Consider the following 9,379-nt stretch of genomic DNA (forward strand, 5'->3'; position numbering starts at 1 on the left):
GGTGTTATCATTTCCAAGTTTTAGTATCAGGCTTATATTAGCTTCATAGAATATGTTAGGAAGTCTTGCCTCTTTTTCAATTTTTTTGAAAAGTTTGAGAAGGATAGTTTTAAAATCTTTGAACACTTGGTAGAATTTACTGATGAAGCCATCTGATTCTGGATTTTAATTTTTTGGAAGGTTTTTGATAGTTGTTTCAATTTCCTCACTACTGACAGGTCTATTTAGATTTTCCAATTCTTCATGATTTAGTCTAGGAAGGTTATATAGTTATAGGAACTTATTCATTTCTTCTAGGTTATTGAATTTGGTGGCATATAGTCTTTCATAATATTGTAGTATTACCTTTTGTATATCTATGATGTCTGTGGTGACTTCTCCTCTCTTATTTTTGATTTTGTTTATATGGGTCTTTTCACTTTTTTCCTTAGTGAGTCTAGCCAGGGGTTTGTCAATTTTATTAATCTTTTCAAAGAACCAGCTCTTTGTTTTATTAATTTTTTTATAGAGTCTTTTTGTTCTCTATTTCATTCAATTCTGCTCTACTTTTAATATATATATATATATATATATATATATATATATATATATATATATATATTTCAGAGAGGCAGGGAGAGGGAGAGAGAGATAGAAACATCAATGATGAGAGAGAATCATTGATTGGCTGCCACCTGGATGCTCCCAACTGTGCCCTTGACTGGAATCAAACCTGGGACCCTTCAGGCTGCAGGCTGACGCTCTATCCACTGAGCCAAACCATCTAGGGCTCTGCTCTACTTTTCTATTATTTCCTTTCTTCTGTTGACTTTGAGTTGCTTTTATTCTTCTCTTTCTAGTTCTTTAAGATGTGATGTTAGGTTGTTTATTTGGGATTTCTCTTGTTTCTTGAGGTAGGTCTGCAATGATGTAACCTTTCCTCTTATTACTGCTTTTACTGCATCCCAAAAGTTTTGATATGTTGTATTGTCATTCTCATTTGTCTCTATATATCTTTTGATCTCATCTTTTATTTATTTTTTGACCCAGTCATTTTTTAGTAATATGTTGCTTAGTCTCCATTTATTTGTGGGTTTCTTTACTTCCTTTGTGCAGTTGATTTCTAATTTCAAGGCATCATGGTTGGATAATATGCTTAGTATAATTTCAATCTTCTTGAAATTTTTGATGCTAGTTTTCTGACCCAACATATGGTCTATCCTTGAGAATGTTCCATGTGCACTGGAGAAGAATGTATAAATCTGATATTCTGGGATGAAAGGTTCTGTAAATGACAATTATGTCCATTTGGTCTAGTGTTCCATTTAAGGATGATATTTATTTATTGATTTTCTGTTTGGTTGATCTGTCTAGAGCTGTCAATGGGATATTAAGGTCCCCAACTATGATTGTGTTTTGATCTGTTTCTCCATTTAGTTCTGTGAGTAGTTGTTTTATATATTAGGGAACTCCCTGGTTGGGTGCATATGTATTAAGAAGTGTTATGTTTTCTTGATGTAGTCTCCCCTTTATCATTATAAAGTTTCCATCTTTGTCACTTGTTATCTTGAAATCTATGTTGTCAGAAATAAGCATGGTTATTTCTGCTTTTCTGTGGCTATTATTAGCTACTCTGTGCCTCTTTATTGGTGAATTCAGACCATTTATATTTAAGGTAATTATTGATGTATGAGGATTTCCTATAGCCATTTTATCTTTTTTTTGAAATAATATACATAATTTTATTACAAAATTTAAAAAAATACAAACAAAATGCAACAGTCTAGAAAACCAAAAATTTACTATTGATACTAATTCCTATGAGTTTGCTGTGCTACCATACACAAAAAATTAAAGAAACCATTAAATATTTAGAAACATTTAACATCAGAAGCCTTAAAATCTAATTGTATGTAGTAGCCCCTCAAAAAGCTACAACCTGCATTTTTTTATAAAAGTATTTTCTCTACAAAGAATCTTATCAGCTATACAAAAATCTGTACAGTTTTTATACTGAAGCTAATATTGAGCTGCACTTGAATTCACATTCTTAGCAAAACAATTGCCTGAGAGCACACACACATACTCCGCACACATCATTACAGGACAGCCTTTATTCTTCATCTTCATCCTCTTCTTCATCATCATCATCATCTTCCTCTTCCTCTTCCTCCTCATCTTCTGGTTCGTTTTTCTTCTTTGAGCCAGTTGGCCTGCCAGGACCCTTCTTTCCTACTTCACTTTTGCCCTTGGCACGGTATGCAGCAATATCCTTTTCATATTTCTCCTCTAGCTTAGCTGCTTTTTGTTCATATGGTTGCTTACCTTTGGCTGATTGTTCAGACCACATTTCACCCATGTTTTTGCAGTATCCCCAGTGGATAAACCAGGGTGTTCACTTTTGATCCTTGGGCGATGTTCAGAGCAAAACAGGAAGAAGGCAGATGGAGGCCTTTTAGGAGCACTGGGATCTTTTTTCTTTCCTTTCTTGTCGCCTTTGGGGGGGAACATAATTTTTCATCTCCCGGTCATAGCGAGCTTTGTCACTCTTTGCCATATCTTCGAACTTTGACTTTTCCTTTGCAGACATGGTCTGGCGGTAGGTTTTCCTCAGAGTCCCGCCGAGAGGCCGGGTCCGACCGAGACGCTCCCTCGCTGGGCTCAGCATTTTATCTTTTGTTTTCTGGTAGCTCTGTGCCTCCATTGGTACTTTTCCTTTGTGTTTCTGTCTGTTTTTGTTTGATGGTGTTCCATACTTCTTTTCTCTTTTCCAGAGAATATTTTTAAGTCAGTGAAAATACTTAATATTATAAATATGGATATCTGTTGTTATATACTTGTACAAAACCCTTAGAATGTACAAAGTACCAATAGTGTACCCTAAGGTAAACTATGAACGTTGGTGATTATAACGTATCAGCGTATGTTTATCCGAATGTACCATTCTGATGCCCAGAGCGGCTCAGTTGGTTGAGCAGCCTCCTGTGCACCAAAAGGTTGCAGATTCAATTCCCAGTCAGGGCACATGCTTGGGTTTCGGGTTTGATTCCCGGTTGGGCTACATATGGAAGGCAAGGGATTGATGCTTCTCTATCACATAGATCTCTCTCTCTCTCTCTCTCTCCTCTCTTCTCTCTCTAGCATGTTCTTGGGTGAGGATTAAAGAAAGAAAAAAAGAAAACAAACAGAATGTACTATTCTAGGGATTACTGTTGATAATGGGGGAGGCTATCCATGTGTATTGGCAGGAAATATTTTTGAAATTTTTTGTATTTTTCTCTTGATTTTGTTGTAACCTAAATTGGCTGAAAAAATAGTTTTTGGGGAAAAACACACACCAAAAAATAGGAGAATAAAGTTGTCTCACTTAACTTTACAGTAGGGGCCAAGTTGCTATAGGAGGTATCTAATTATACCCCAAATGTGTGCAGAAGCACTGGGTCACAAGAGACAATTACTTTTAAGTAACATGAGTTTCGATAATAATGAAGTTACTTTACCAATTGACAGTGTTTAGTAATAACCCTCCTTGTCAAAGTTTGGCTACAGTATTATAGAATTAAAAAGAAATTGTGAATTCACACAGAGACATGAAGGTCGAGTCAAAGAAATCCTCAAGGAGAAATATATGTGTTTCTTAATTAGGCTAGTGATAAACTTGTTAAGAAACAAAATGATTGGCATATAACTGTAAGAACAATTTTCTGATAGGAAAGCTGCTGCCATCGGGACAAAGCACTATATTCCAAAATGATTTAATATGTCATGCATAATTTAAGACAACGTTGAATTTTGCAACATATGGATTTAAAAAAAATGAGTAGTAGTGAGTGGTCAGTTAGCTATGACTCTACTTCAGTACAACAGATTGACAATACACTTTAAACAGATGTTTTTATTGATTTCAGAGAGAGGAATGGAGAGGGAGAGAAAGATAGAAACATAAATGATGAGAGAGAATCAATGATCAGCTGCCTCCCGCATGCCCCTTACTAGATAGGGATTGAGCCCACACTCCAGGTATGTGCCCTGAACTGGAATGGAGCCCTGATCTCCTGATTCATGGGTCAACACTCAACCACTGAGCCACACTGCTTCCTTTAAAAAGGAAAGCATAACCAGGTTACTTTGAGTTCCTTACAATAAATAAAATAAACACAACTCACTAAACAGTGTAATTAAAGAAAGGGGGAGTTCATAAATCTGTATTTGCCTCATTTTTCAAAATGTAATAGATAAGATGTGGTAACTGGATATAACTTTTACTCAATTTAATGCAATTGTTTTCTATTAAGTATAATTCAACAGGATGGTTGGAGTTTTAGTGAAATGATGAAAGAAGTGAACAAAGAAGAGAAAACATATCATCCAAAAGACATAGTTTTTAAAAAGGCAAGTAACTGATAATAAAAACCAAGACACTCAATAGTTACTTGAGTCCGTAGGTTCAATAGTTGCCCATAAACAGATTTGTCCTGTTCGTCTTAAATGAGGTAGTTTAGCATTAAAGGATAAAGCTAATGAGCAAATAAAATTTATATGATAGACTGTACCTAATTGAATGTACCACCAGCTGTCGATTTACAGTTCATTGGGGGGAGGCTATCCATGTGTATTGGCAGGGAATATTTTTGAATTTTTTGTATTTTTCTCTCGATTTTTGTTGTAACCTAAATTGGCTGAAAAAATAGTTTTTGGGGAAAAACACACACCAAAAAATAGGAGAATAAAGTTGTCTCACTTAACTTTACAGTAGGGGCCAAGTTGCTATAGAAGGTATCTAATGTATCTAATATTCAATAATGTTCAATATTAAATCATGGTTACACTGTTGCTTTCATTATGTTTATAGTTGTCTTTGAATGTACTATAAGATTTCTCTGTTCATAAAACTTTGTATTATACACTCATAAAGATTACTTAATAAACATTATATATTTGTTTTTACATATTAAATATTTTAAATTGAATTGTAGTATCAATTATTTATAAATTTGTATTCAAAATTTTATCTAGCATCTAGAAATGAGTTAATAGATAAAAATGTTAAAAAGCATGACATATTTTTTATCTGTTAATGTCAAATTTTACAACCTACAAAGTACTAATGTGGTTCTGTATTTCCAGTTAGAACATTTTATTACATACTTATTATTACTTAACTATATAGCTATGTATTATTGCATAATTTAGTTGATAATTTTCATTATTTTGTTTCTACAAGTTGTCATATCAGAGAATATAATCAAAAACTTTTGATGAAGATATGTTCAAAATTTATCTCCAAAATTGTTATCACTATGTTTCTTTAATATTTTTAAAAGGTTAATTTTTTTAATAAATATAAAATAATATATATAAATGAATGGCTTGTACTGTTACTGTGACATGCCATTTCACAGTACAACATCAATCTAATATAATAATTTTCATTTGTCTGAAATTTTACCAAAATCCTTACTTTTGTTTGCTGGAATTTATTACATATATGTGCACCCTATATGTTACATATGAAATAAAGCTATCAAGCCTACCCTGAAACTATACAGAAAATGTCCTCATTTATCCCTCAGTGAGTAAGCTCTTGAATGAATTTTCAGGTTAATTCCCTTGGGCTTAATTTTCTGGCTCATTATTGCTGGTTTCAGTCAATCATCTCAACATTGGTCCACCAGCACTCTATACAATGATCCTATGACCCTGAATATGTTTATTACCTTCCAGCTAATAAATATACATAAACTTTTAAAATAGCAGTTTGTCTGTGCTTCCTCCAACATTTCGCTACTATTGTCTTTCAACAATTTCCATTTTTCTGGCATTTATGGAATTTAAACATTTGAAATCTGAGTCAATATCAAAGTTTTGTAAAATTGGAAACCTCAGGTTACTGTTTTTAAAACTAGTTAAGTGTTCTATATAACAGTGTTTCAGGTTTTCTATACTAAATGTCACTAAACAATACCATAGTGCATCATATTCACACTGAATCACAAAAGAATACATGGATGTTCAATATTAAAATTTTAAAACTGTGAGATAACACCATATTTAATATAAAATTTAGGGCTTTCTAATATTCACTACTTATTAACCAATGTCACCCCAATAAATTCAATGAAAAATACTTGCTAAATTCTCTTGTGAGTTTTTCTTTCATTCATTTATTACTGGGTGCCTTTTAATTTTCACATGCTTTTAAAACATAATTTGCCATTTCCTAAGTATGTATTTTATAGTTATTATCTATTAATTTAGTTATTTTGTTAGCATTTTCTATACTTTAATTTTTAAAAGTTTATTAATGTGTTTTATGGCCAAAAATAAAGTTTATTATCATTATATTATGTATAGCTAAAAGTAATTTTACAGTTAATTGTAGTATAAACACTAATTAGGTTAATGTTTTTATAGAAATGCAAAATGTCTGTAAATTCTTACTGATTTTTTAAAAATATATTTTTATTGATTTCAGAGAGGAAGGGAGAGGGAGAGAGAAAGAAACATCAATGATGAGAGAATCATTGATCAGCTGTCTCACGCACACCCTACACTGCGGGTTGAGCCCACAACCTGGGCATGTGCCCTTGACCGGAATCATACCCGGGACCTTTCAGTCTACAAGCTGACACTATCCACTGAGCCAAATGAGCTAGGGGCTTTTTTGCTAATTTTTATCAATTATTAAAGAAGAAGTACTAAAATGTCTGTGATTGTGTTTTTGGCTACTCCTTAATTTATTTATATCCATTTTGTCTTCAAGTTTTTAATATATAATTTAAATCCTATCTAATAACCCTATCTAATAAAAGAGTAATATACAAATTGACCATCACTCCAACACACAAGATGACTGCCCCCATGTGGTCAAAGATGGCTGCCCCCATGTGGACACAAGATGGCTGCCACAAGATGGCTAGCAGGGGAGGGCATTTGGGAGGGACCAGGCCTGCAAGGGAGAGCAGATAGGGGAGATTGGGCCAGCAGAGGAGGATAGTTGGGGGCTACCAGGCCAGCAGGAGAGAGCAGTTGGGAGCTACCAGGATGGCAGGGGAGGGCAGTTGGGGGTAACCAGGCCTGCAGGTGATGGCAGTTGGGGGAACCAGGCCTGCAGGGGAGGGCAGTTGTGGTAGACCAAGCCTGCAGGGGAGTGCAGTTGCGGGGAACCAGGCCTATAGGGGGAGGCGGTTGGGGGAGACCAGGCCTGCAAGGGAGGACAGTTAGGGGCGACCAGGCTGGCAAGGGAGGGCAGTTAGGGGCAATCAGGCTGGCAGAGGAGCAGTTAGGTATCGATCAGGCTGTCAGGGGAGTGGTTAGGGGGTGATCAGGCTGGCAGGCAGAAGCAGTTAGGGGCAATCAGGCAGGCAGGCAGGCGAGTGGTTGGGAGCCAGCAGTTCTGGATTGTGAGAGGGATATCTGACTGCCCATTTAGGACTGATGGGATCGGGCCTAAATGGGCAGTCAAACATCCCTCGAGGGGTCCCAGATTGGAGAGGGTGCAGGCTGGGCTGAGGGACACACACTCCCTCTCCCCCCGTGCATGAATTTCGTGCACTGGGCCTCTAGTATATCTATAACAATAAAAGTATAATATGCTAATTAGACTGGACAACCGAACAACCTTCTGGACGTCATTCTGGATGTCCTTCTGGACGAACCCACAGTGGCAGGTTCCGAGGCAGATGCAGTTAGGGGCGATCAGGCAGGCAAGCGAGCAGTTAGGGGCAATGAGGCAGGCAAAGGTGGTTAGGGGTGATGAGGCAGGCAGGCAAGCAGTTAGGGGCGATCAAGCAGGCAGGTAGGCAAGCAGATAGGAGCCAGCGGTCCAGGATTTTGAGAGGGATGACCAACTGCTGGATTGGGCCTAAACCGGGAGTCAGATATCCCCCAAGGGGTCCCAGATTGCGAGAGGATGCAGGCCAGGCTGAGGGAGCTCCCCCCTCCACCGTGCACACATTTTGTGCACTGGGCCTCTCGTTTTTATATAATATATTGATAATGAAATGCATTCATCTATAATAATAAAAGGTTAACAAGCTAATTGGACCAAATGTCCTTCCAGGCATCATTCTGGATGTCCTTGTGGATGAAGCCGGGCCAGAGCAGTGTTGGCGGCTGGAAGTAAGCAGCTTGGGTCCCAGGTGCCTGGTGGCAGTGGCTGGAGTGAATCAGCCCAGGTCCCAGGTGCCTGCTGATGGTGGCCAAAGGGAAGCAGCTTGGGTTCCAGGTGCCTGCTGATGGTGGCCAAAGGGAAGCAGCTTGGGTTCCAGATGCCTGCTGATGGTGGCCAAAGGGAAGCAGCTTGGGTCCCAGGTGCCTGCTGATGGTGGCCAAAGGGAAGCAGCTTGGGTTCCAGGTGCCTGCTGATGGTGGCTGGAGCAAAGCCCGGGTACCGGGTGCTGGAGGGAAGCTGGTGCTGGCAGCCGGGGGAAGGAAGGCCTACTCTTGCATGAATTTTCTTGCATTGGGCCTGCAGTTTTATTACATTTTATTATTTTTAAATATATTTTTATTGTTGATGGTATTAAGGATATCTCCCATTTCCCTCCCCACTTTCTTCCCCTCCTTCCAACCTCTACTCACCTCCCCAGGTCTTCACTACTCTATAGCCCATGTCCATGGGCTATGTATATAAGTATATAAGTTCTTTGGTTTATCTCCTCTCATCCCCCCAATCCCACATTGAGCATGTCAGTCTGTTCCATGCCACCCTGCTTCCAATCTTTTTTTGTTGGTCAATTCACTTTGTTCATTAGATTTCATAAATAAGTGAGATCATGTGGTATTTGTCTTTCTCAGTTTGGCTTGTTTCACTTAGCATAATATTTTCCAGGTCCATCCATGCTGTCCCAAAGGGTAAGAGATCCCTCTTTTTTATAACTGCATAGTATTCTATATTATAAATGTCCCACAGCTTTTTTATCCATTCATCTACTGGTGGGCACTTGGGCTGTTTCCAAATCTTAGCTATCCTAATTTATAAAAACCCAGGGTCCGTAACATCTAAAACATTTGAAGGCTTGACCGACCGAAAGTCAGTCCTGCAGTCAGTGCTGGGTTGCAGTGGCGACCTAGCACTGACTACTGCCGGTGCGGGCGCAGCGACCTAGAACTGACTCCTGAGAGGGCTGCGGATCAGGCCCGGAGAGAGGCCTGAAGAGAGAGGCAGGGTCTGATCCACAGCCTCTGTGGCAGCTGTTGATCAGCACTTGCCTTTCTCTTTCTCTCCGGGCATCACCAGCAGCCACATCTTTGTTTCTCTCCGGGCCTCCACGGGGGCTGCTGATCAGCCCTGCCTCTCTGATCAGGCCTGGAGACAGGCTGGGAGACGCTGACAGGCATAGAAACCAACCACTCAGAACCAAATCTGGGTGAACTGTGAGGAGCCAATGGCTACTTA

General features: G+C 38.5%; 1 pseudogene; it reads right to left on the reverse strand.

The window, feature by feature from the left end:
* Positions 1-1,761: 1,761 nt before the first annotated feature.
* Positions 1,762-2,594, reverse strand: LOC103300741 (high mobility group protein B2-like; annotated as a pseudogene).
* Between the last annotated feature and the right edge of the window lie 6,785 nt (positions 2,595-9,379).

This window comes from Eptesicus fuscus, chromosome 3 (genome assembly GCF_027574615.1).
Source record: "Eptesicus fuscus isolate TK198812 chromosome 3, DD_ASM_mEF_20220401, whole genome shotgun sequence".
Classification (NCBI taxonomy): domain Eukaryota; kingdom Metazoa; phylum Chordata; class Mammalia; order Chiroptera; family Vespertilionidae; genus Eptesicus; species Eptesicus fuscus.